General features: G+C 37.7%; 1 protein-coding gene across 2 annotated transcripts in view; it reads left to right on the forward strand.

Moving 5' to 3' along the window:
* Positions 1-27,319, forward strand: part of KCNIP4 (Kv channel interacting protein 4) — a 466,638-nt gene that overhangs the window by 220,809 nt on the left and 218,510 nt on the right. The gene's annotated exons all lie outside the window — the stretch shown is intronic.

The raw sequence follows: 27,319 nt of genomic DNA on the forward strand, positions 1-27,319 counted from the left end.
CATTGGAACAGGCTGCCCAGGGAAGTGGTTGAGTCACCATCCCTGCAAGTATTTAAAAGACGTGTAGATGAGGTGCTTAGGGACATGGTTTAGTGGGCATGGTGGTGTTGGGTTGATGGTTGGACTCGACGATCTTAGAGGTCTTTTCCAACCTTAATGATTCTATGGTTCTATGATTCTATGATTCTATTCTCTCAATTTGCTTTTTTTCAAACTCACAGATCTCTTTACTCCCTTTTCAGTGTTTAAATGATGGTTAACTATGTAGGAGACAAAAATAGACAAAGTAATTGCCACTTGTTCCTTTGTTTCATTGTGTCATGCTGTGCTATAAATGTATTTAATCTGGACAGAACCAAAGGGGTAAAACCTAATTTAATAGCTATCAATCAAAGGTAGGAAGCCTGCAAGAAAGACTGCAGTTCAGGCTCAAATCTACTGAAGGGGGAAAAAAAAAGTAGTGTGGCTACGACTGTGAGTCTTCAGGAACTTTAAGGAAACCTTCTGATTTCCAGTCAAAATTCATTCATGGGCAGTTTAATCATTGATGCTTCCTTCAATTTAAATAGCTTTTCTTTCTTCCTTGTATTTATCTTTTTCATTCAACTATTGCAAGGGTTAGTATCTTTACCTATCGTTTTGCTTAACAAGCAAGCCAACCTTTCCTCACCTCTCACAAAAGGGAAGTCTGCAATGACTGTCTCTTCTTGGAAGAGAACAGGATTTTAGAGAAGAGTGAAGTCGTCTTCCTTTCACCTATTCTGACCCAGTTAAAGTTAATTTTTCTTGGACTTGGATGGCCAGAGATGTGTACTAGTTTTTATATGATAACCTGGTAGCTTCTCATCCCATGGTGTTTATGCTTTCTTCTTGCCTGGGAGTTGCTCTCCTTGCATATTCTGCAATCACATATTTCTAATATTTCTTCTTTCACTATTTTTTGCAGAAGTGTTACTTTTACAGGTTTTCTCTAATGGGAAGTGTATTGTCATAGCTCCTGAACCCTTCATCTTCAGAAATATCATTGGAAACAAATTTAGAGTGTTCTGAGAATCCTTGTACAGTATCAATTAACTGATCATCACTAAAAATTTGAAAAGGCCTCATAGCTCCATCAACTTTACTGTCCTCAGTGAAGAATCCTATGCAAGTAAAACTAAAAAAAGATACTTGTCCCAAAGGAAGTATCATGCAATTCATACACTTTCCTTACTGTAGTATTCATGGTGCTTACCATCATTTTACTCTGCATATTTTGATTTTAGGAATTAATTTAAAACGCTGATTTTGTATTATTGCTGTGTATATGCTTAATCTTGCATATGCTATAGATCACATATGTTGGGAATGGCTCTGAAGAGATTTATTCTTGCATGGCTATCAACCTTAAGATTTAACCAGCAAGCAAAAAATATCTGAATGCATCTCACCTGCCTTGCTAATTAATTAATAAATGTTGTAGGCTTCAGTCAAAACTTAAATGCTAAGTACTTATGAGATAATCAGGAATAATTCATCCACAAAAAGTTAATAAAAGCTAGAGCAGCTTCTGACATTAATTAATTTGAAGAAGACAGAAAACAAAAGTTATCAGGTCTGCAAGAGTACAGCAGTGTCCTAACTATCTCAGGTGTTACTTGAACTTTTTCTACCCTTCAGTGGAAAGTTGCTCTTGCAGAATAGGATTTAAGGGACTGCTCTTTAAAACTATGAAATATAGCAAACTGGATAAGAAGGTTATTTCTACTATGACATGTAAATTGGGAAGACTACTGTGTCATTATTTCTCCCATTCCAGTTTTTTATTCGTCCCTGATGGATAGTTACAAGGTTGCTTACAATGTTCTCAGTCTGTATTTCCCAGTTTAAAACAGTCCCTGCCATTGTAGAAAGAAAGTGAACAGGTTTTGACTGAGAAGAGCACTTCAGAGAAAAGAAAATAATGGCTGAAATTCTGAGATAATTTTTCTGAAAGAAAAAGAACTGCTATCTATGTTTTATGGACAAAGTTAGCTGAAATACACATGGCAAAAAGAAGAGGTTGAAAGTTGTTTTATATCTCTCTGGTTATCAATAGCCTTTTTGCTCTTTGTTCTGTACAGTGTTGCTCAGTTTAACATAGTAAAAATAAAATTATCTGTCTCTAACTAAGAGGAGTCCAAACTGAAGCACCAGATCAGTACTGAAGGAGAAAAAAAGCGCATATCCATCCACTCATAACACAATTGCCCACACTAGAGTTTGTCAATTATCGGTTTATTAAACCAATAAACCTTTAGCTTCTCAGAGTTTCCTAGACTTTTGATGTGGCCTGGGAGCAAGGAAAGCAAAGAGTGCCAATAACTGAAGAAAGAGCAAAGATGAAACAGAGGTAGAAATGATTGAGGGCTGAAGAAGAAAACTCATTTGAAGCAGGGACAGACTCATTATCACGACTTTTCTCAAAGGAGTTTTCCTTCCTACTCCCAAAACAACAGGCACAGCCTTTTTTCTCATTTAAATTGATTTCAGTGTTGGGGAGGAGAGCTAAGGCTTTGCAATCTTTTGAACTTTACTCACTGTATGTGAAGAAGAGAGATTTATAATTACATTTTTGAGAAGGAAGACCATATTAGAGGCAGGACACTTTTTCTTTACTGCATTTGTTTCTATAGGAATTGTTAAATAAACAATGGAAGAGAACAGAGTATCAGCCTTTCTTTACCCAGCACAGCACAAGCCACATGGATGTGAAGAAACAGGATGCTGAGCTGAAGGGCTCTCTCCTTCCTTCAATTCAGACAGTAATAGAGAACAGCAGGAGCTGCAGCCCTACACCATTTTTTCTGTCAGAGACAGTGGTAACTACATCTATGGAGAAAGTGGAGAGGAAGCGGGGCACTCAATTCCTAATTTCCTTCAACTCTTTGATCTAAGAGTGAGGAAAGGATCAGCTTTTCACTCGGGTCCCTGCATTTCCAAATGCTGGTGCTAACAAGCATGCAGAGAGCCCCAGGAGCACTAGCAGCATGGGTAATTGTACGCTCTCGTGCCTAAGTGCAGTGAGTGAACAGAAATACTTGAAAGGGAGGTGATTTCTTCTTGGTTGTGATCATCCTCCATATGAATTCTGATTTTTCAGCTGATCCACAGATAACTCTGTTTTGTAAGTCTATCAGCTAGCCAATAATTCCTTTGATTTAAAGTCAGATTGGTTGTTGCTTTCTATAAGCATACTCAGTGAGAGCTGGTATTGCTCAGAACCACTGCCAATGTGCCAGATGCCACTGCTAGTCACTGTTGTCAAATATATGATGGAGCTGTCATATACATTTCATTTTTTCCTAGCCAGAGTCAGTGCAAGGAAACAATAGTGATCTATTGACTTAAACTGCTGTCTCCAGTTCTTTGCTCAACAGTTTAACAGCTGCATAACGTTTGGCTTTCAGAAGCAAGACAACATTTCTGGGTGTTCCAGACAGTAGTTTCTTATGCTCTCTCTGTATTAACGATCCCTTTTTTAAATTTTTTTTCCTTTTTTCTTTCTTTTTTTTTCTTTTTTCTTTTCCTGGCTATGGACAGGTAAACTAAGAACTGAAATGGTAGCAGTTTTTATTTCTGTACTTTCCAGGGAGAACCTGCAGTACGAATCTCCACTCACATCAAGGTTATAAGCCTATGGCCTCATTCTGGGAGCATTTGTCACTGAGCACCCACAAAACACAGCTCTTTTTCTCTGGCCTCCAAAAAAGACAAATTACGCTGTGTTGCCTTCCAAGGACTTCTCATCGAATTTGGGGCTAGGAGGCTCATAAAACAGAACAACTGAATTTGAAACTCGAATCTGTCACTAACAGTTCAACTTGAATTCAAACTAATATTTTTTCTTCATACTGAAACAGTATGAAATTAAGTCATTATCACTTAGGAAAATAAATAATTTCTTATTCCATATTTGATTATTGGTACGTCTCAGTGTTTAACCTACTCTAAAAATTTTCATTAAAAACAAAAGAAATCTCCCTAACCACAGATAATAGTACAAAGAATTCAAGAACTAGGTTTCTGCTATTACTAGTATTAACCTACCTGCTTAAATATGCAGCACAGGTCAAATCTGTTTGATAAAGAATGTTTTGAAGAGGTAGGAAGAAATCAGAGTAGCCTTAAGTTTCAGTCTTGAGATTGTCCAAGATACAATAAACAGTGTCCTTGAAGGCTTCCTGTCTTATTGTCACACTGCTGGCACATGTTTTCCCCAGATTTCTAAGTAGAATTTACCTTAAGAGCCTTACTTGTCTTTTTCACTTCCATGTAACTAGAAGAGAAGAAACAATTTGTGATTATCACAACACCACTTTGCCGCCAGAAAACTACCATCATGTTCTCTCCTCAACAAGGAAAAAGAGGAGTGCTGTCAGTAGGCAGGTCAAGCAGTCTGGTCAAAGCACAGTCTAAAAAGCCTGAGAAATGGATGCCCCCACCTTCTATCTTGAGTAGGAAACAACAGCAATTAACGTATGCACTTTTGTTTGGTTTTAGTGGATGCAGACCAGAACCAAAGCTGCAGTGCTTTCCAGTGCCTAGTCAAATTTCCAGGACAAGGGTATGGATGTACAGAGAAAATGCCAAGGTACTTACAAAGGTATCCTGAATGGGCACTGAAAAACTGAGATCCAGAAAGAAAAGACATTTTTGAATGCTGATTTCATTCACACCCCCCCCCCCCCCCGCCCCCTTTTTTCCCCTATTTATGTATAGGAGATATAACATTAAATTATATTTTACTGGGAGACAAAATTAATTAATCCTTTAAGTACTACAAGAACCATGCTCAGAAGGGACTAGATTATTGTAGATTGTTATTCAGAACAGTAGCTGACATTATTCATTGATGGACTGCCCTTCCATTTGTGCATGGGAAATGTGGTGACAGCATTGTTCACTAAGTTCAGGGTAAAATTATAGGTAAGAGTATGTCCATCCCCTCACAGGTCTCATCCCCTGTAGAAAATCCGGTAATAATTTCTCAGTCCCCAGTAACCTTGTCAACTGGCTCACATCATATACAAGAATGCAGAGCCTACATTTTGAGAAGTCCTTGAAAAGTGGGACCACTGCTTTTCAGAGGCTCATTCAAAGAAAAATTGTCAGAATATTTAAATATCACCTGTGCCTCTCTGCTAATTTTCAGGACTTAACACAGCACATGTCCCAAAGCGCTTAACTCAAAATAGTTGCAACACATTAATTAGCACCGAGCAGAGCTAACTGAAGTTAAATGACTTTTTATTACTTCTTTGTGAGTAGTTTTTCAGCCTTTGGCTAATTCAAAAAAATCTCACAAATGTTCAGTCGGAGAAGATTTTGTTGTCGTGTAAAAAACAAATAGCTTTTCTGGCAAGAAATCTGAAAAATAGACTTTTCTAATGATCTGCCGTTCTCTTCCAACAATATGACTTAGATTGAAGTCTGCATAATAATTAGCTACTTTTAGGATATGGCGACTAATAATTCAGTTGCAGGGAGATCCTTCAGCTTGCATATTACTGCAATAAATTTTATTCATTTTCATACATATATACGTTCCAGCAACATACCTAATTTAAAAATCAGAATTTATGTAAGAAATGAATAGCAAACAAAAGTCCCTTGCTATGGCTGATTGCATTAGTTACAGTATTGCTTCAGGTATAATCAGGATTATTTGTCTTTCTGACATTACCACAATGATATGAGATACAGTATGCTAATATGCCTATCTTGGTTTATAAAGTGTTATTAGTCCTTTGTTTCCTTGGGTCTCTTAATTAGTGACCGTTGTTTAAAGTCATCCATCTTTGCTCACATTTATGCAAATATTCCAAATTATTAATGATAGTGTCAATAGGGTCACGTTTATCCATTTTTTTTCAAGAAAATATTTTTCTAAAAGCCTCATTTTATCACTCTTGTTCACATGGAGCAGAATCTTATTCTGTTAATAAATCTAGCTGTTTTGAGGAGCAAAGAATTACTGCCTGTGAATTTAAATTATACATATGTGCTTTATCAATAATACATAAATGAATGCTTCCGTCAGTTGTACATCAGTATTTTCACAAAATACTATGGCCTGGCACACAAACTAAGCAGTGCTGGCAGAATTGCCAGCATGCAGCTAAGCGGTTATAATTTTTTTTTAAAATCACAAATACTTTTATTTGTATTGAATGAAGAAGGAGTATCAGAGAAAACAGTGAAAAAAATTTTTATCTATAAAATATGTATTTTCTAAGGACTGACTGGTAATTTCCCTTCAGGTGTGTCTGTGTTCATTGGTGATCCATGAGGGACTGGAAAGTGGTCAGAAGTCCCTTCCCCTCTCCTCCTGGAGAAGGAGGTACCTGAGTGGAGGGCAGGAGTGAGCAGACAGAGCCGAGCAGATCTGGATGACTGTTCCCTGACCTGTGAACAGCAGGACAGTTCTCTGTTTTACTCCTGCCTCCTTTCTTTCACTTGTTTCCCTTTATAGCTTTGGCAGTGACAGTGAGAACAGCCAACTAAAATTTTGCGAAGGAAAATGTCGTGCAATCAAAGCATCCACTCAGTGTAATTCAACATACTCTAACGAGGAGTTACAAGGGTACATTTCTTTTTCTGCCTCATGCCATGGCATTTCCCAGGAGATGGCCCTTTTGTGCCTATCTGGGTTCTGCGGTTTCCCCAGTGGAGGTGACTCATGTATAAACCTTGTGTTTATAAGTACGGTGAAAGCGCCTCTGTCCTTGTTTATCTTATTAATGAGCAGGATACTTATTTTGCTATGCCGTTATGTCAGCTTAATATTAAGGGCCTTGTCGTGTGGCTTTGCAAGACTGAAAAAATACAAACTTTTTAATAAGCTTTAAAAATTAATTCTTACTGGTGCCAAAACAGTACATGGAATGACTGAGAGAAAAGTAACTTGATGTAATTCTACTCATTTATGAACTAACAGAATATTGCATTTGGACATACTCATAATTAGCTTTGTAACAAAGCTGATTTTATAAAATTGTTTGGCTGGTTTTTGAAAGGTATTCTCTGATTTTTTTTGTGGAATTGGTGCATTTTTTCATTTGTTTTTAAACACTTAATGAGAAGTTTACAAATTATTTTCATTACTAAGTACATGCAACATACCTGGATTAAGATAGCTGCAAGTGAACTATTCTTATGAAATGTCTTTAGGATATCTAATTCCAGTGTTTCCCAGTAGCACAGAAACAAAAAGAAATCTCTTCTTAAAAACTAAAATGAGCCCTGTTCATAGCTGAGGAAGACTTCTTCTTTTGTAGAAGAAGAACAGAAAAGTGACATTCATGAAGCAACACTTCTAAAGTTTTCTTTGGCACTTCAGACAAAATCAGTACTGCAGAGTTTCATGTATCCTTTTGTCAAAAAAAAATCTGTAATTTAAAAAGTATATAATAACTCAATTATCAATATTTTTATTGCTTTCAGAGAAGGAATATATAGAAAAGGAAATACTAAAAATGAGCTTTTTTCTGCTTCTGAAGCAAACACAATGCATTAAAATAGGAGTCTACCTGTTTGTATGAAAAAGCTCTCTGCTGTCACATACAACAGGCAGATTAGCAAATGAAGTAGAAGAATTGAAGTAATACTACTGTTCTGATTTTTCAGAATATATTGTGTCTGTCAGGAAAACCATCTGAAGACTGCAGTTTGCTATCCTGGTGTAATAAGAAGTGCATTGGGATACATGTACAAAAATGTTTGAACACTAAAAGCAAACTGACTTTATTTAGAAAAAACTTTAAGAGTGAAATTTCAGTAGTTTGGGGACTGATTACAGTTTTAAGAATCTACAGTATCTTCTCCAAAGACCTTTCAGTCCATATTTTAAATTATATAAAGTTAATGGGAATAAACAGTGGTGCAAAATTAGTTGCTGATCAGTATCTGTAACCTGTAAAATATTGAGTTAATTCTCTGTGCTTAGAAATGATGGAGCTGTGTGTCTTCAGGATATATTATGAAATAATACAGAAAGCTGAGTTTGTATATAAAAGTTGGCTTGGAAGTCTAGGAGATATTTTATAAGTCTAGCAAGTGATGCTGGAGTAAGGCAAACTAAGTGCAGAGCATTCAGAATAAGGAGAAAAGTGATAAAGGTCAAACAAAAAGAGAGAAGCAGAATTATGAAGAGTGCTGACACTGAGTTATTGCCTTACTTCTTTAAGGCATTATCATCTGTAGGCACTGAGGGCACTTTAGGTGCAAAGTTTTGTGTTGAGTTTCCGTGCCATGGTATGATATGAATTCTGCTGACATAGATCTGACCACCCAAAGACTTTCTTTTCATGTTTCTCCTTCCATAAAGTGTCTCTCTCCAATTTGTCTATATATATTTTGCCTTTTTTTGTTGCAATGCAGACACTACAACGAACTGCTGGTACAACATAAGCAATTTCTGCTCATTGTTTGACTATATTCATTTGGCATCCTGTATGAATAGAGGTGTCTCCCAGAGAAATGCATTATTAAAGATTCTGTGTTTGCAGTGGTCATATATCATCATTTAAACATGCTTAGCATGCCTTCCTGTTTAAAGCACAAAAGAGGAGCTACTCCAGTATAGATGAGGCAATACCTAAATGTCTCTCACGTGAGAGTGACTCTGCAGATATACTAGCCCTTTGGAACAATTCCCTTAATAGCTACAAGCATATTGGATCATATTTGGCATAGATTTTGTTTGCCTTTAGTTAGAAACAGGTTGCTGCTAAGAAAAGCAAAGGGCAGTTTGACCAAAACCTCTAAATCTGCTTTTACAGGTCAGTACCTTTGTCACGTTGTTTTGCTCCAAAGCTCCAGCTTGCATTTCAGATGGAAACAGCCCTTTCCATGACCAGTATTAGCCCTCTGTGAACATGTATCATTTATCATTTTATTGGAAGCAGCTGAGGATGCTCTAAAAATAGATGTGTGAAATGATGGACAGTTCATGATTTGTTGGCATGGAATCAAGACGTGACAGAAGGGACCCAGCGAGCCAATTGCATCCTCACTGCCAAGGTTACCATGGAAGCTTTAACTCTTTACACTCCCTTCGTCTCTCTTGCTCACGTAACTTGTGCAGTACACTTTAATTGTTATGGACGAAGTGTATTTCATAGTGTAAAATCTACCTGCCCACATTAACTGAAGCTGTCAGACATGATTTAGGTAGCTATGTATATTCCATGAATTCTCACAGGAGAATGGAGGTACCGCTGCCAAGGTCTTTAAGGCAGAAAAGCAGTAGTCATGCAAAGTTGAAATGTAAATAAATGCTCATTTGTGTAAATGTAAATATATTTACATAGTAAGAATTTAAGGAAAAGATCCCCAGTGAGGAAAGAAAAAGGAAGGAAAAAGTAAAGACAGAGAAAATAAAGAAAAGTGAAAACTCTTACTCAAATCACTTCAGCCGGTTTCTTTGTGGTCTACAAGTGTTCCATTTCTCACCCACCCTTCAGTTCAAGCCATCCTCATAGTATCCTTATAACTCTGAACTTTTTTTCCTTTTCATTTCAATATATTTTTGTCCTTCGGCTACATACAATATTTTAATTTAAATACCTCCTTGTTTAATGCAAGCATCCCACAGCTTCTTCCACAAACCACTCCTCAGTTTCTTCCACACACAAACATTGTATTCTATCTTTTCATCTTCACAGAGAGCATGTGGAGGAAATAATGGCTTTTAAGACTTAAAATATTGCACTTTCCCACCTGTTGATACCCAGAGTGGGTGTAGTGATAAGAATGTTTTTCCTTTTTATTTTCCTGTTTTCTTAACCAAGTGAGAGAGAAGTCTGACAAGGGCTGTAGTAAGCCTGCCCTCTTTCCAGTTCTTTTATTCCATTAGCCTCAGATTAAAAATAAAAACAATTTTGCATATTAGCAGGTAGGTAAATGGCAGTATTTAGAGTGTTTCATTTCTGGGACAAATAGTTTTCCTCCTTTTCTCAGTACTTAAGCCCCAAAGGAGTATTGCTTTTCTCTTTACTTCTGTTGACTGCAACCCGAATAAGAGAGGTGAAACTTTCAATCAGATTCCCTTTGACCTCTCTGACAGTACACAGATAAATCCACCACAGTCTCTCTCTCTGCCTTGGAATTTTCTTCTGCCATATTTCAGCATCTTGCTCTCTCACGCACAAACGCTGGAGGTTTTCAAATATATGGCTGGGGTGGGAAAAGCAAATCTACTTAATTTTTCACTAGCTTCAGTCTCAGAAATATCTGCTCCACTTTGATTTGAACCTACAAAATATATATGCATTCCGTTTGAATGGTTTACGTTGGTAGTGGTTATAACTGCTCCTCATGGCAAGCGGTGCCATAATTTTAACTGAAGTATGACAACCAGATCCAGCTAGAATGGTCTTGTCTTTCTCTGAGTTGAATGCACTGTCACAAGATCTATTTATTCCATGACTTAAGGGGTACGTCTTTGCCTGAATACAATTTCACAAATCTGGGATTTGTCTGGAGCTCCCAGACTTTACAGAGTGCCATGGATAATCTGAACGTTTTAGCATGGATGGAAAAAGAGGGATACAGCAATTTGTTGGAATCTCCTAAACATCAGGCAGCTCATTTAAAGATGTAGCTCCAGTCAAGCTGACATCTGGATATATGGCCACCAGACGTGCTCAGGTCAGTTTTTTGGCAGCTGCTCCTCACTAGGCCCCATGTGGTTGTGCTGTGGGCAGTTCTGTGCAAAAGTCAAAGGGGTTCTCCTTGCCGTGGAAATTACTGCACCTCTGCAGATCAAAAGCAGTACAGGCCTGGCAGGTAGGACATGTCCCAGCTCACTGGTCTCACTGTATATGTAGTAATGGGTCAGTTTTAGGGGATGGCAAAATCCAAAGGTGTTTTTATTGGTTGTATACATTTTATGGGTTTATATTATGCATTTGCCAGAAGGTGTTCCAACAGCATGTGCAATTAAAATCAAAACTCATCATAGCTATAGACTGTGCACATGAATTCAAAAGTTTATCAGTCTGTTATTTCTAAGCGCTTCCAGGCTTTCCTTTTTCACATTCAACATCAGTAGAGAGCTATGAACTAAGAGGTTTGGATTCTGCTGTTACTATGAAGTCAGAAATTGTGTTATTAAAATGTCTGTTTTTCATTCCCAGAATATAAAAGTCTAAAGTTTGTCAACTCCAACGCTTTATCTAGCCCAACTAATGCAGTGCAAAATGAGGACAGATGGTTAATAACAATCAGATAGTGGATTCAGCTCCTTCATTCTGGGATGTCTTCCACTTGTTCCTCACAATGCTTGGATCAAGATTTGATATCACTTTGGGAAGAGGTTGGAACTAAGGCAGTGCTAAACTGAGTTCTTGCATTCCTGATTAGTTTTAGCTGCAGGATTAAGAGCAGCCTCTATGTCAGGTAGCATCCTATGCCATTTCAGCCAGAACATTTTTCACACATTTGATTTTAAAGTTGATTTAAATCAGCTGTGAGCTTCAACAGTTGATTAAACCATTACAGTTGAGACTGCTTATGAAAAAACTCTTTAAGATGACGAATTTCAAAGAATTTTGGAGACTCTTTAATCTTAACCCCATAGTCAGCTGTTATTCTATAAAGTAAAAGTCTGCTTCTGCCTTTTCCGAATTACATTTTTTTCACAGCAAGAGCTGTACTCTGCCTTGTCTTTTTCAATCTTTCACAGCAGACTAACACACTAAAGGAATTACAGAAATTGCAACAACAAAACTAGAGTGGTGTTGTAGATACTTTATTATAGCAGACAGACTGAATACCAGGATGGACAACAGGATATGCAGGTTATACTTCTGGCTCTATAACTGTGTTACGAAAAGCAGCTCATTACCTCTTAGTTTGTTTCCCTTTCTAAAGGTGTTTGTTTCCCTTTCCCTGCAAAACACTTTTGAGAAATACTTTGAGGTTTTGGGAAGGTGTCAAGTCCTATGTCCTATTGGTTACAATATGGGAAAAGTGCATATATACAGAAATGAAGCAGTTTCCAGAATACACTAAGAATATGTTGGTGAAGTTGAATTCATAGTAGAAATTTAATTTTCCTTTGCATAGAATCCAACTCATAAACAAGAATATTTACGGAGTAAAGTGCTACTTGTCAATATTCCTCTCAAGGTAGAATACCAGATCTCATTATCTGCTTCAATAAACCACATTAACAATGAGGTCTATTGCTTTTCACAGTGTTGTTATTGCTGTTATCCTGACCACATGAAGTGAGATTAACTATGTTCACAGGATTTTGATAAGGATGCAATAGGATGCACAAATAAGGTCTTTTCTTAAATTTAAAATAAAGGAGCAAAGAAAAGAAACATAATTGAAGAGCTGTGACTCATTTCTCTGAAAAACTGAGGTGCATGCCTATTCATGTACCTTCTATTTTTAAAAATGTAACGGCACTCTAAGGCACTCCATCAGCCTGCGTTAAAACAAGCAGAAATATAGAGCTGAATTTTGTTTGTGAATATCCTTTATTTGGTATTATCTGCTGCATTAAAAAAGCCCAGCCTAAATAAGGCACTGTGTTTCAAACAAAGTTGGGTTTTGGGATTGTTTTTTGGGGAAGTTGAGGCGGATGGGGTGTGTGTGATTTTTTTTAAAGAACTGAATCATACTTTAATAAGATAAACTTTTTATTTGACTACAATTATCCAAAATACAAGGTGCCTGTTTTCAGAGTGACTAAAGGAGTATGTTCCTTGCTTACGTATTTCTGCAGAAAAAGGAGTTATGGCAAGCAGGCTTTCCATTAGGGTTTGTGCTGCCCTGTGCAGATGCTGGCAGCTGGGAATGGTCCTCTTCCTCCCCTCATCGCACAAGCTGGGCCCAGGTCTCCAAATGAAAGATGACAGTACCTGCCAATATGAGCAGAGAATTCTGACAAGCAGCATTTTACTTGGATTTGATGCAAGTGTGAATGATTATATTGGTTGCAAGGCAATGCAACTCTGGTAATTCTGTATAAGGGACTCTCGTGTACACTCATGAGCCACAGCTGGGGTAGTCAGCAGTGCTGCCCACGGGAGGAGAGGAGTCCCCTCCCTGCGGGACACGGTCCTGCCAGCTTCTTGGTGTGGTGACAGGCCAGGCTTGTGGCGCCGACTTGCATACAGCTCTGTTCTCCTTGGTTGTGTGTAGTGAAAGTGCCCTGGTTGGGAGAGAAGTCATAGCTGCCCGCTGTGTAAGTAAGTTCAGACATAAATTAGTAACTAGTTAGTAAGAAGACATAACTTAATAACCAGCTGTCCCTTGCATAAGTTAATAACTAGTTGCACAGGATTACATAGTAGTTGTAACAAGACTAATCAGTCCCCCACCTTTAGGCTCCAGCAATACAAGAGTGCTGCACAGAGAAAAGTTCCTTGTGACCATATGCTTTCCAAAAGCACAGCCAACGATCTGCAAGGCCAGAACACAGCTGGAGAGAAAAAGTACAGAATACCTCATACTGTCTTTTCCCTTTCATTTTTAGTTAGTAAAGTCAAACATAAATCATGAGGTTTAGACCGTAAGCATCAACTTCAAAAAGAAAGAAGTCTTGCTCTGCAGTTTTCAGCTGACCCTGGTCACCTTCTTTCTCATGCTGGCATGCTCATATTAAACACTAAATATGAGCATGCCAGCATGCCATTTAGTACTCCAGTACTAAATAAATGTCATGTATCATTTTAAACTGGTAAAATTTTGGACCCATTTTGTACTTTTGGAAAGGACTGTATATTACAAACCAATAGCAAATTAAGTCCACTACCTTTGGGACCACTGGTTTATGTAGGTCTTGTTGCTTACAGATTGTGTTGCAGATTGCAAAGGGGGTTTGCTTGTTTGTTTGTTTTTAGCTGAGATCCTTCAATTGGGAGAAGAAAGAGAAACATTCTCTCACATACTATTCCCCTGATCTCTGTGAAATCTCATGCTATTCTTTCTCTGTACTCAAAATGGGATTGGGTCTACACTAAAGCAGAGGCAAAAGCGTGTCCAGATGATTCTTAGCCCAATTTCTTTGGACATCTTTCTTCTCTAACAAGACATGGTCCAACCTCAGCCAAACCATTTTATTTTCTGAAAACAGATGCACTGGAAACCCATCTGTCTTTTTGGATGCTGTAACAGATGCTATTCTGCTTTCCAGCATCTCTTTGAATTCTGCTCATGGGTGACCCATACTTCATTTGTACTTGATTTTCATTTAATTTATCCTGAACCTTGTAATAAAGCTCTCTAGTGTTCAGTAAATTACACAGAATTGAAATCCAGCCATATAAACTGTTAACATGCAATGAGATAGTTATTTAGGGCTCATTTCTGCTGAGAGATCAACGCATTCAAGAGTAGAATAATTTATATATTGAATATTTGGCAGCAGCTCCCTCAGTACAAAGCAGTTTCTCTGCTGGGATACTGAATTCCTCCAAAAGAGTTCATGAGGTCAGAAATATGTATTTCTGATCAAAATTCCCTGAAATGGGTCCTGGCTTAAACATTTATTACAGATTAAGTTGTCTCTCCAGCCAAAACTACCATATCAATGCTAAATTTATTTCATATGGCAGACACTGGCTTTTCTTGAATAAGTGATGTATACAAGATATATAATTGTCTTAGCAAGGCAGGAACTCTGTGACTACCCCTAATTTCATTTGTCTTTCAATTAATGCAGTGTTCAAAATGCAAAATCATTGTGCACAGACATTGTCTGTATTTGCAGGATTTCTGGCAGGACTTTCTTCTCCAGTGCAATGGACAAACAGACCGCGAGTCTGCGTGTACTGGGTTTTTTTCAGTGAACACGATCATAGTACGTATTCATAAGAGTCAGGGATACATGCTGACCTCCATTAAATACTGTATACCTCAGATAATCTTGCTGGCTGCAGCTGATCTGAATTTGAGGGGCCAAATGAGCTTATAGAAACAGCGGTATTCAGTGGTTTCCAAACGAAATAGAAAGCGTGTCCCCACCGGACTTTTCAGTTCAGTCATGTTCCACTTAAATAGAAAGCTTAGATGCTTTGCTTCATTTTATTAACATTTACCATTTAGATTATGATACACCTGGGATGATTTTCTGAACATATACAATAACACAGTCAATGCCTAGGGAAGCTTTTAACCGAAATGAGGACAAATAGAGGAAAGAGTACAATGTAAAAGCAAAGTACTCAATAGTCACTTTTAATGAGAGTTATGTTTTCCACAGATGTGGAATAATTTAGAATTTATTCTGGATGATTCTGAAATTTCTACATTGTATATTAGGAAAAATGCATTTCCCAAAACTTTATTTTTTCCTTTTTTGAAAAAATGTTTTACAAATAGCCAGAACACTGTAGATATTTAGTTTTCCAATTAAAAACACAATGCACCAGAGCATCATAAGTAGGATGTATATGAAAGGACGTAAGAAAATTAAGTGACTGCTGCAAAGAATTCTAGTAGCTTCAGTTTAAATTTTTTAGACCAGATCGGCTTCTTGTGAGGGACAGATTTACAGAGATATATGAATAAGACAAGAATAAATGAGCTCAAATAGCAGCAAAAGAAATTGGGAGATACACTGGGTTGGGGACAGGGGTCAACTTTTCTAGGGACTGATAAAATACTAGAGTTCTTGGGGGGGTTGGGCTCTAATTCTTTTTATGTTTTTTTTTAAATGTCTGTCAGGAAAGTACAATGCAAGAGACTGGACTAGCTGGATTCCTGAGCCTTTAAAATTCTACAACTTTATAATTCTGAGTCTGCAGAATTCTTTGAAAAAATGTTTTTAATTGATGCTTCTCTCCGAACTTTTTTTTGCCAGCTATATTTTAAGTCTTTTTTCCCAAAGGAATATTTTTGTTTTGTTATTGTTGACTTGCATAGGCCATGTTTTCTAAGGGTTCATTCAACTTCAGTGATCCCATTTCTGAAATTTCAAGTGTGAGGTCTATATGTATTTAACTCTCAGCAGAGCTAGGTGCATCTCTTATGGTTATTGCTAAAATATTGCTCTGGTTTCAGATAATTATTATATTAAATTTTTAACTTGACACTTCTACTACTTTTGCAACAATATGAGGTAGTAATTTGGGAATAGGACAGATTTCAAAGCTTCATGCATAGAACAAGTTTCACCAATGTAAGTCATCAGATTGAAGAATGACTCTCTGCAAATTGTGCAGTTTTTCAAAATGTCTCTGAATTTATTCTGGATCATTGAAAATTGTCCCCATGTGAAAGGAAGAAAAACCCAGTCTGCTAACCTTCCCTGCATGCAGAACTTCTTTGATTATAGGAATATCTCAAAAGCTCTCATACCTAGTTAATTATCAGGCTGTAGTATGCCAAATATTTGGTTCTTTTACTGTCCACTTGATTTTTATTTTTTTTTAATGAGAAGCTGTGAAATGCCTAATATTGATGACTTTTCAAAGCCATTATTACTAAGCAACTGCTAAGCACATTAATTAACATCTCATTGAGAAGAAGGATCAGCATTATTCTGACATCACAGACTTAATATTGTTAGACCTGGCACATAAATATTTAGCTTAGGAGTGTATCATCATGCTCCTGGACTCCATAGACTTTTGTACCTATGATTTACAGCTTACCAGTTACACGGACTATAACATAGTTTTAAAAGGCATTCTGGGTACTCTCTCAATATTGCATCAAATAGTTCTTTGGTATTTTCCTACATTTATCAGAACAAGGCACTCCATTATTTTTACAGAGGCTAGCAGTTGGGTTAAATCTATTATTAAGCAAAAAAGCTACATCCTTGGCTTTCTTTTGTGACATTTTATCCTGTGCTTGCTAAAGTCTTACTTAACTAACATGTTGTAAGACCACCTAGCAAGGATACAATGGAAATGGATCTGTGAAAAAACATGTGATGGAAGTTCAGTTCTTCCTGTAGTCAAAACCAGCATATTATATCTGCATATATGTTTATTTGAAAATAGGGAGCGACTCCCTATGTAGAAATGACAGAAGTATCAAAAAGATCGTGGTGGAAAGCCACAGCAAAGATGTTTGTTGGGGTGTCATTGGTAATGTGTTAAAAGATGGTACACGCAGCCATGGTTGAGCATAGAGAGTAGAATACTAATATTGGATGGGTAGCACATTACATGCAGTTCATGCCAATGTGTTATTCACTGAGGAATGAATGTATCTTTCTGTATTTTGATAAATTCAAAGAGGATGCTTTGTCTTACTGTACCAGTATTTCTGATCCATCCATTGCTTGACAGTGTAGAAAAGATTACACCGATATTTCACTTTGACAGTAAGATACTGGGTAGGAAGAGATGGTTAATGTGTCACATTGTTAAAGACTGGTCTGAGATCACTGTCACTTGACACACAACTAAATTGTCAAAATACAGTAATCTGTGCCTCAAATGCAAGGTAGCCTTTACTGCAGTAACAGTTCAGAATAGAACCTGGGAAAAGCAGATGCAAACTTTCTCCTTGTAATTTGATGTTCATATTTCAAGTGATTAGCGATGGGGACAATGGAGAACAATGAGAACTTTGTCCAAAAGAGGAAGCTACAGAATGCCACATGCTGCTAGTGGTTGGCAATGTCAGCAGGAAATAGTGCAAAGGTACAAAACAGCCAGAGAGGAAGAAAAATTATGCTGAAAAGTGCTGCAAGAAATGAAATGAAAATACTGCTTCAAAAATAAAGTCACACAAAACTCAGCCAGCATGGAAATAGTCAAGCCCACAAGCCATGGCAGGCAGATTACAAAACAGGCATCAAAAATTCATGGCTCTAGGTTTGTAGGGTTTCTAGAGATGTAACCATGGGAAAAATCCTGAGCCTGGTTCTATTGCTGAGAGGTGGAAGACATGCAATGGGATACTGTGGAGGTCCTATGTAGGGTTTGGATGGATGTGTACCACAGCTCAGCTCTGCAGGACCCTTTCACTGAGGAAGCAGTGGAGAAGGTGGATACTGGGAAGCAGAGACTACTAGCAAACTCATCTTGCCATCTTCCTATGGGCTGCCTTCCTCATATGCAGCAAGACTGAAAAGAAGTGGTGGACTCTGCTCCAGCCATCAGTACTGCTGCACTACATTTCTGTGGAAGAGCTCTCTACTGGGAACAACCTCTGGGCTCCCTCTGCCAAACCCTGCTGTTTGCTTTGAATACGGAGCTCAGGTTTTCTCTTCTGATGCAAAACACTACAAATGCTTCAGAGGGATATTCCTCAGAGGGAAGAAAACCCAAAGAATGGCTGAAGTTACGAGGGAGGAATTTTACATTTGAAGCATATTGATAGTACTGAAGATGAATGTAAGATGTGAATCACTGTTACCTCCAGCCACTCCCATGTTGTGTATATAGGTATGTATATATTTGATTTCACAGTTCTCCTGTACTCTGATAAGGCTATATTCATGGCTGAATCTAAATTACCTTCTAAAATTAATTTCTAGGTAGCAGTCTTAGGATGCCATTTGAACCCTCTGGCTCCCAGCTTGGGGAAAATAAAGTGTTTCAGAATCTCTTTTCCTTCTTCCGTACTGCTCTTTCTTTAGCTCTGTTCAGTTTTAGACTTTACTGTTTTTGCAGGAGAACCCTAAAAATTGGTCTGAAGCTCTTTAAATGGCTTTCTTTTTAACCTATCTAGCACAATTTCAGTGGTAGTACTTTTCCAGACAGAAAGCACACACACAATCTTCTTGCTTTGAATATATTTTTAAGTCCTCCCATGTGAAGGGAAGCATTCAATTTTGTTTGTTTTACTCTGCAGAATATTTTAATCACCTGATAACCTGTGGAAATTAATCCTTTCTCTGTCATGTAAACTGACAGACAGCTGGGTGACAGGGGTTTACTGGGCCATCATGCACCACATGCATCCTCTGATGCCTGTACTTACAGTCTCAACCTTTCTACTTGAGTAGGCCCTTTTATATTTTCAACAGATGACAAGAAAGTATGGTCTCTCTTACTCAATGGTACCTGTAATGCTAGCGGTGCTAATAACGGTAGCAAAAAGTCTCACGGAAAAAGATTGATCTTTCTTTGTTTCATGACAGTCTATCCTTTAAACCTGGCAGACCTGGGCCATTCAGAGCCCTGAAGTGACCATACCATATCTACGGATGCCTGCTCTCTTCTTTTATCCCTGTCTCCCTTTTAACTACTGTAACTCTGGTTTAGTATTTTCATTCTTTGTTCTTTTTTATTCCTGAGGAACAGACACATTCTCAGTCATCTACCCCTGACCTTTACTTTCTCATGTAAATTGCACAAAACAGAGCTATGGTTGCCTATCAGTCGAGTTTATCTGCAATGAAGTAAAGAATTTGCATGGATCCTAGTGTCATTTTCGTGGAAGAGAATACGGGGATTGAACATCAATCAAAAAACTGATGAGGTATTCAGAGAAAGCAGTAGGAAACACAAAATAAATAAATACCTAACTGTAGCAAGGCTTTTCAGGCATCCCACTTGTTTTTTGTTTGTTTCGACAAGTGAGGTGCATTAAATGTCATATTTCTTATTGTTTTACATTTCTGAACTCCCTGGAACATTCAGAGCTCTCTTCATCATATATTGTCAGTGACTATAAAAGCAAAGCAAATATTATCTGGCCTCTTGCAGAAATTCTTATATGATAATAAAATGACAGAGCAACACTCTTTTGGCACTTCTAAAGATCAATATGTAAACAAATTTCAGTGTCTTGTTTGTTCTTTGTGTCTCCACTGGGTCTGTCTTCGCTCCTTAAATTTCCATGCCGTTTTGGAAGATTACCAACTCACACAGAAACACGTTCATATTCCAGACCCAAGTGGAGAAGGTATAAATCAATACCTAATCTTTCCAGTGCAGCAAATCTGAATTTAAATAAAAGCAGCTTTCAAAAAGCATAGAGTGATGAGGACTAAAGAACCAATAGATTTACTAATCTGTTTAAAAAGGAGTCACATTTTTGGTACACATATGACCACTTTATAAAGAAAAATATTCACCAGATACCAAAGAGTGTAATAATAGAGGAAGGAAGTGGTAGTACGGGCATATATATTGCATAAAGACAGGAGAGGGAGAGAGAATTTAGATAACAAGAAGAATTTCCTGCCTATTAATTTAAGAGTAGCTCTGCTGAGTTTAACAATGTTGAAAGTCTCCAAGTCTTGGTGGCTCAATGTACAGAAATCTTCTGTTCATTTAAATAGCATATGTCACTACTTTATGTCTCTCTGGACTGTTGCACTAAAGTTCTTCAAACCTGAAGACCACACATGCAACTGAACTAGTTAGGACTGTCTGCTGAGACTGCTAACCCAAGTGTTTGTTTCTGTACAGTTGTTCACGTAAAAGGGCCATCTATCCTGTTCAGCTGGTTTAAAACAACCATTAACAATCATTGAGTATCAATGAGATAAGCATTACTGCATTACTATTGAATATATGGTTGGTATAAGTTATTTGCAAGATGTTTTTTCACCATGAGAAAAAGGGTACAATCCCCCTTGATTCTTCAGGCACCCTAATGCACCCTTCAGTGAGTTTCTGTAATAAGATGGCTTAGCATCACCCTCCTACCAAAACAAAACTCCTAGCAAAACTAAGACTGATGTTTGAACCTACAATGAGGTTTGCTTAGGCACATGGATTTGTCTGCATGAGGTTCATACACGGTAGAGGTCCGCAGGAAAAAAATTAAAAGACATTGTGAAGTTGTTAAGAAGAAACTTGCTGGGCTCCTTCATAGTGCTCCAAGTAGGTTAATTGGGCAGAGGTGGAAACAGTGTATCTGTCAGCTTGCTTTATTTCCTTTATATATGTTGGTCAGCTTTGTATAATCAGTCTGAAAAAAAACATTGAACTCTTCACTCTTTTGTTCTGTCATTTGTCTTAATAAAAACTTCTGGGCAAAGTGGAAGCTCACCCTTTGGACTAGAAACACACCCTAACAGCACGCTAGTGCTTAAGTCAGACTGTAAGGTTCAGTAGACATTGGTTTCAGATTTCTCTAGCTTTTTGGATCTGTTGTGTTTTGTGGTTGTTTGGGGGGTTTTTTAAGCAGAACTGTGAAAGATGCTGTCTTGCTCCAATCTCTCAAGCTGTTTTCCATAGGCATATGAGCTAGGCTTTCCTGTGACTTTTTACTGTTGATTGGCATAACAGTCTCTTGTTGTCTGCAGTGAGCTACTAATGAACCAACAAGGGATTAGGAGGAAAAGTCTGGCAAACATCCACATGCTGCATCAGCTGAACTGGAGGAACTCTTCCATCAGTCTCTTACTTTGAGGCTGTAGATAAGTTTCTTAATCATATTTATGATAAAGTTAACTTAATACAATGTTAACAGCTAAAGTCTGCAGGAAGCTTGACAGTTTTCCAATAATATGCAGCAAAAAATGTAGCAAAAAGCAGAGTGTATTTCTAATTATTAATGTTATTTCTAATTATTAATGATGTGTCTTCTCCCTTTGCTATCTGGATGATAATTTTGCCACGTTGTGTCATAAAATTCATGACAGTAGTATGTTAGTACTGGCCTTGAAAGTGATGGCATATATTTTGTGTATGATGAAGCTGATCCATTAGAAATGTAAAGGGAGTGCTGAGATAGTTGGAGTGGTAAGCCAGAATGATGATCTTTGCAGTAGTGAGAAGCAAGATAGCACTTGACAAGGACAGAAAAGAGAAGGTCACAATAGTTGAGGAGCAAAACCATGAAAATCTAAAATAAAATTTTAGGTGCCTGACAGGGAAAAAACAATCTTAGAGCTGTTGCACTGCAGGCATTAGATATACCCTGGATTTGAGAGTATAAAGGGTGAAATAAAGAAGAGGTTAAAGGGCTGCAGGACTGACGTGGCTAAGAAAGTTTCAGTGAAACTACTTGTGTTACGAGTGTTAGCTCATGCACTTACCCTTTGGTAGAATAACACAGTCTCTTGGAAAATATTGAATGTAATGAAGGTGTGGGTCATGTTGTATTAACAGGCCTGATGAAGCATAGTGAGATAAGCTGCTGGAGACCTGGTACCACCTGTGGCATCCCACAGCTGTGTGAGGCATTAAACATGAACTATTTGAGGCCATGTGTCATTCAGAGCAAATTAAAGCAAATACCATAAAACACCACCCATTGACATGCTGTGACTATCTCAAAATTTTAAATGAAGCTTGCTGCATTAGTTCTTCATTGCTGTAGATGCATAGGAGTTTTACAAATGACAGTTAACAACTTCCTTGAAATTCTACGTGACAGGATTTTCTCTGTAGTTTGGAAAATGATCAATATGTTCCCTCAAGTGCAAACACTTGAAAAATCATTAAGTTTCTTAGGAGAAGAATCCTTGCTAATAAATAGGTAGCACAAACAAATCATGAGAACAGTTGAGCTTCATCTGTGGAATTAAAACAGCCAAGTATTCTTCAGCTTCATTTTCCACAGAGTTTTAAAATAAAGTTGTGTGACATTTTTAAGACATTTAAAAGATTTTTTTTTTCTTTGTAATGAGGTTTAAGGATTTCCAGTAAAGATGGAGTTATCGGAATGGTGTTTTTCCATGTGATGAGAAAATTTCTGTCTTCTAATGACATATAGTTCATGGTCATAATTAGTATGATATCTGCATCAGTTTCCAGAAATATACACTATCAGATTCAGGGAGCCATATTTTCACTGTATGGAAAGGGATAAACTTGAAATATAATGCCATTATAAGGACTCCAAAATACCCACATACTATTCAGAAGACTACTTAGAATAACTGACATATTGACGGTTTTTGTGCTGCTTCTGACATTTATAGCAAACCAAAACTTCTGAAGAGCGATGTTTTGATATTATCCAGATCTTCAGGTATACTTTTCAATTGGGACTACATCTTAGTTGGCTGGTGAGGATGTTTTATGTCAGAATGTTTGAAAAGCCTGCTTATGAATATTGTAATACATAACTTTTCCTATTTTAATTGGTTCTGTAAAAGCACTGGATTTATGCATTGCCATCTAAATATATGCCAAGTGTGAAGAGCCAGAACTTCTGCTTCATGACTACCTCTTCCCCCCTTCCACAACTGGAGATAATTTGGGTGAGATACAACCTCCATGCCAGCCCACAAAATTATTGCTGCTTGCTGACATGGGGCTGAAATGCCTGTTTAGGGAGTCTTGATGCATATCGGTAGTACGGCTTCTTGGGCGGGACTAGGAAGTAGTCTTCTTCTGACATGATTTAAACATCATCATGTCTGAACTGTGGCAACTCCTTGAGTTGTGACAAGTGAAAAACGTTGGACGCAGTTCGGGATGTAAACTTAGATAAAAGTTGTGAAAAGGGAGAAATAAGGTCAGATTGCTGTACTCTTTTTTTACCAGTGCTTAATCCGGGAAAGATCCTATGGAAGTCAAGCCACATTGGCTCAATGCCTAGAGGAAAATTGCAAGGTGTGGGCCATTATAAGATTTAACATTTATAATGGCTGAATGCATCATAGCATGTTGTGTCTTTTCTTTGGATTCATTAAATATTTACTAAGAAAGAGGGTTAAATTAAAACTAAAAGAGAAAAGTTTGTATCTTTTTGCTGGCTTTGCTCCGTATTTGATGAGCTAGAAGATTTACTGGGATTTATATTTAAAAAAAAAAATCCCATTTATGTTTTATTTTATTGTCTTAATTTCTTATGTTAGTAGTAAATTTAAGAGAGAGAAAAAGACAGACTAAAGTCTAATAGCAGTTAGCTGCAGATATAATAAAATATTTGCTTTTATGACACATCATGATTTTCTGGCCCATTTTGCTTTTATCCCCTGTTAAGATTAAAAAATATAAATTTCTTTTAAATAGCTACTCAGAATAAATATTTTAATTGTTTTATTGGATGTTGGAATATTTATTCAAAGCTGTTCTTATTAAAGATAGGAGAAAAATATTATTTAACTTTGTAATAAGTTGCAGGGACATCACTTTTAAAGCAATCATTAGATTGCTTTAGCTTTACAGCATGATTTTTACCCTCTTTGGGTAAAAAGCATGCTTTAAAATATTATTTAGGTTGTTCTCAGTCAAAATCAAGAAACTGTAGCTTCTATTGGAAGTTCTGTTCTCAGACTTTATGTATGACATGGAACTCCCACTGGTGCTATTCCATTTCAGCTTTCTCTTGCTGTGCATAGACGTCCTGTCTGCACCCAGCTCTGCCAGTTAGCTCTACCACTAACTACCCCCCTGCCAATGATAGCCTTCCCCAAAATCTGTTAGTGCAGCGGCGCATGTGTGCATCCCAGTTTGCTTTATGCAAAGTCATGAAGGTTAGCTCAGATCACTAATCTGAACTTTTTAAACAAATCCAACTGATTTTGACTTATGCAGGCCAGGCTCCCATAAATGATTTCACTAGGTGGTAAGCAATATCAGAAGATAGTAATCATCCTCATGGAAGCCATGATAAAAACCTGAGAGTGGCTTAATGGCGTCCAGATGAATATGAGTGCATAAGAAAAGGAAGTGTAAGGAAGAAATATAACCATTGCTGGGACTCCATCTGTAGACCCACTCATCAATTTTCAGTCTAAATTGATTGGGTCTTTTTTTAACATTAATATTTCATGATATATAGCATTAAGCAATAGCAGTAAGATTAATGGTATCAAGGATCTTAGTCATAGTAATGTAAATAGAGTCACTGTATTGTCATTTAGAGCTCCACCACAGGATGAGAAGTGACCATTTAGATAGGTCTCTAGCTCAAAATATAACCAGTGACTTCAATTTAATATATTTACTCTCATGATAAAAACTAAGAACCTGTGAAATGCTTTGATGAAAAGGAGACAGCATCTATAACACTTTGTAGGCTGAAACCTTTTATCTGCAGTTATACGTAAGAAAACCACAGCTACGTGCTGTTGTGTAAAAAACACCTATATGGCATGGTAATTTATGCATGAATATTTTTCTTCCCATTCCTAGTTTCTCCATTCCTGCACTTTTAGACCTTTTCCAAATTTAATTCCACAATATATTAAGGCTTGGGTAGTTAGACAAGAGAGAAAATAGGGTTTCAATATTTGCAAGTATGTTAGCTACATTCTTCCTGTCGTGTTTTAATAAAACTGTATGGGTAAATGAAGATCACTTTTTTTTTTTTTTTTTTAATGGAAGGCAAAGAAGAAACCAACAGGCCACTTCACTGGTTTTGGCAAGGTACTTGGAGAGAGAAATAATTATGTCATGCAGTTTGTAACCCTAGCTGTCAATAGAGTCAACTTCATTTTTAAGCAGGTAGGAATGCGAGGATCAGAGATAGCTTTGTGCTATTTTGTGTTCCTGCAGGAGAAATATCTTTCCTAAGCAATGACCTAATGAGGGAAGGTATATTTAACTGCATATTAGATTACCTGTATGTATATCAAAAGGAGGAAAGAAAAAAAAAGGAGATTCTTATGGCTGGTTCACAGCACTTGAGAAACCTGAGTTTAGTCACAGCTTTCTTGCCAAGTCCTAGCCTTCCCTGGAGATTATTATTCTTACTGTGCTTTGGCATCCATCTGTAAAACTGGAGTAATACTAATTCCTTCCTTTCTTCTGCACTTTCTCTGCTGTGGCTTGGAAGAAGAGTCAGAATTAGACGTAGGTGCAGTAGACCTACACCTCTGGGAAAAACTGTTTACTTCGCCCATACTTGAGGAGGCGGATCCCAGACAGCGGATCCCCACATGCGTATTTGTCTAGTCACTGCCAGCCGTGGGGATCCAAGTTTGCGGGGCGATGCAGCTGCCGCCTTTGCAGCACTGCCACCACAAGCTCTGCTTTCCAGCTTTGTGCTCTCAGCTCTGTGCAAGTGCAACTGCCACGAAAGTAGTAAATACTGGGTCTTTTAAAAAAGTGTTTTCATTTTAACATTTTCAGCAGACCAATATTAATGAAAGCTATTAATGAAAATGAATATGTCAGTTCATGTGGCAATGCTGCACGTACCCAAACAAAACTTGTATCAGCCTTTTGGGTAAAGGTGTACAGATTGCAGAGGTTACCTTGCTGCTGATGATAAATTAGCCCATTTTAGTCCCACGTTGAAGGAGAGCTGGACCTACTGTCTTTAAAGCCGTTGATAAGATAGGTTAGAGGGGAAAGGTATTTAGCCTTGTTTGGAACAAAGATTAAACGAGAGAAAGAAGATGACTATAAGGAGGAAGTTTTCAGCAAACAAAGGCAAAGATACCCAAGGAAAAGCAGCCTGCAGAAATGAAACAAATACAATATTTAGGATGGAGTGTTAAACCTTAGGTTTTTTGACAGAAAAAGTCTAAGCAGCTTCAGGGATCCCAATCCCGAGCAAAAAAGCACAGAATAGTGACATGTGAACATTATGCTGTATGGATTTATCTATCGCTGTAGAAGAAAAGGTACCTGTATTATATCAGTTAGCCCCCTTACTCCCACTTCATTCCACTGTTTTCAGTAACGGTAACAACCATCATAATGCAAGTATACCTGGGGGACTTAGAAGTTGCTGCCAGTTCTCACGTGACACAATGATTTTTTTTTTAATCTTAACCGAGGAAAGAAAGAAAACCGAGCCCTTGCCAGTAACCGATTCCAACCATGTGGGGGATAGTACTCTCCCAGACAGGATTAAATTTGTTGCAATTGTTCCCCTGCTCATTTTTGCTGCAATAGAGGCACTGTTTTCTAATGCAAATTCCTTCTTAGATGCTAAATTATTAAATTTAGGTATTTAAAGAGTAAATCCTTAGCCATGAATAGCATTGCGTGCCGCATGTGACAATGCCAGTGTTGCAAACTGTTGTAGATAGGCCAGTGGCTGTTACTGGTGTAAGATACCAGTTCTGTCCTGTGGTTAGTATTCGTGTATTTCACCGCTAATATTTTCTATGGAAAATACGTTGTTTAGCAAATACTACTGAAGTGAGAAACCATCAAAAATCATGAGTTTGATTTTCCTTCTCCTTCTCAATCTGTTCAGTTTTTGTTTTCCAAATAAGCCCACATAATAAGCCTTAAAGAATTTGAGGCGGCATATTCAGTTTTTTGTTTTAATGCCAGAAAAGGGATTCTTAATTCGCTGCCAAGTATAAAATGCTACATGTTACTTGCCACATGCAACAGTCTGTATCTCATAGCACCGAGGCAGTTATTTACCGGGAGAAACTAACGGAGAAGTTGGCAAGTGGCACCCTGTCAAATCCTTCTCTCCGGTACAATCAGAGAGCCACAGTCCGGTGAGGCGAGGGGCGACCCTCGCTCTGCTCTCTGCGAATACACGCGCTAGGATGATGGCA

The sequence above is a fragment of the Pygoscelis adeliae genome, unplaced genomic scaffold, assembly GCF_000699105.1.
Source record: "Pygoscelis adeliae isolate BGI_AS28 unplaced genomic scaffold, ASM69910v1 Scaffold24, whole genome shotgun sequence".
Taxonomy (NCBI): Eukaryota; Metazoa; Chordata; class Aves; order Sphenisciformes; family Spheniscidae; genus Pygoscelis; species Pygoscelis adeliae.